The sequence below is a fragment of the Cebus imitator genome, unplaced genomic scaffold (assembly GCF_001604975.1).
Source record: "Cebus imitator isolate Cc_AM_T3 unplaced genomic scaffold, Cebus_imitator-1.0 Scaffold153, whole genome shotgun sequence".
Taxonomy (NCBI): Eukaryota; Metazoa; Chordata; class Mammalia; order Primates; family Cebidae; genus Cebus; species Cebus imitator.
Window position 1 is genome coordinate 2,317,420 of NW_016107468.1, and position 1,439 is coordinate 2,318,858.

At 43.5% G+C, this 1,439-nt stretch overlaps 1 non-coding gene across 1 annotated transcript; it reads left to right on the plus strand.

The window, feature by feature from the left end:
* Positions 1-1,057: 1,057 nt before the first annotated feature.
* Positions 1,058-1,162, plus strand: LOC119473387. The gene has a single exon (XR_005202590.1). It is a non-coding gene; the product is annotated as a U6 spliceosomal RNA (small nuclear RNA).
* The last annotated feature ends 277 nt before the right edge of the window (positions 1,163-1,439 follow it).

A 1,439-nucleotide genomic window follows, 5' to 3' on the forward strand; every position in this document is an offset into this window, starting at 1 on the left:
AAAAAAAAAAAAAAAAAAAAAAAAAAAAAAAAAAAAAAAAAAAAAAAAAAAAAAAAAAAAAAAAAAAAAAAAAAAAAGAAGAAGAAGATGTGTTCCCAATAGAATAAGCACATATCTTGAAAAAGAAGCTCCAACATAGAGCACAGCAGGTTGAAAAGGAATGTTCATGTATTCATTCACTGAACAAAGGTTTCTGCACTGCCACTATGCACTAAGTGTAGAAAACATGATACTGATTTTTTAAAAAAATAGATACATGGAATACAGTTGCTGCTGCTCTTTTGAAGTGATTTGCAGAGGAGGCGTTCATTAGCCTAATTATCTTGCAGCTGATATATGTACAAACTGCTGTCAGCTTCACGAAGGGAAGGAACTCACTTCTTTGAGAGTTTTTTTCTTTGTTTTTAGACACAGGCTGTCACCCAGGCTGGAGTGCAGTAGCAAGGTCATAGCTCACTGCAGCCTCAAACTCCTGGGCTCAAGTGGGCCTCCTGCCTTGACCTCCCAAAGGGCTGAGATTAAGGCATGAGCTATCACACCTGGCCTTTGAACATTTTCAAGAGAAGAGTCTGGCCTGACCTGGGCAGCCGAGAACCACTTCCCTGAAGGGGTGTAGTGTGGGGGAGATCTGGGGATCAGTAAGAGGAACCAAGGCCATGAGGCAGACACGGGAGAATATATCTCAGGTAGGCAGGCAGGTGCGAGCGGATCAAAGGAATAGAGAAAACTGGGGAGACCATAGGACTCCAGGATGTGGAAATCACGCAGCACGGGTGGTGAGACCAAGCACAGTCCCTACAGAGGCCAGATACATGGGAAGGGACTTAGCACACCCTTGCTCTACAACCGAACCTGGGCTCAGCTGCTGACCACTTGAAAGCGGGAGGCAAGAGTTTGTGGGAAGAAAAGCTGGTTTATCTGGAGAGCAAGCAAAGCAAGAAGATGGTGGACAACTGTCCCAAAGCACCATCTTAACTCAGAACAAGTTTTAGGCTCTTTTTATGTTAAGAGCAAGGGTGAGCGGGGAGCGGGGGCTAGGATCAAGACGTAACTGGCAGTGCTTGCTTCGGCAGCACATTTACTAAAATTGGAATGGTACAGAGAAGAATAGCAGGCCCTGGGCAAAGATGACATGCAAGTTCCTGAAGCGGTCCACATTTTAAAAAATAATTTAAATTTTAAAAAGAGGTAGCCAACCACCGCAGACACCTGGGCACTAGTGAGGGTCCAAGGAGGTTAGGAACAAGAAGTTCAAGAACAAGGACAAAGAATGTCCTTGGTCAGGTCACAATGCTCATATAAATCTCTCAACAAAACAGTTAGTTGTTTCCATACTTCTTCCTTGATCCCAGAGTTAGTTTTTTAAACTACACGATTACTGCATGTGCCTTATTATCCCAGCGTTCTAAAATGATTCCAGGCTACGTGCAGGAATGAGT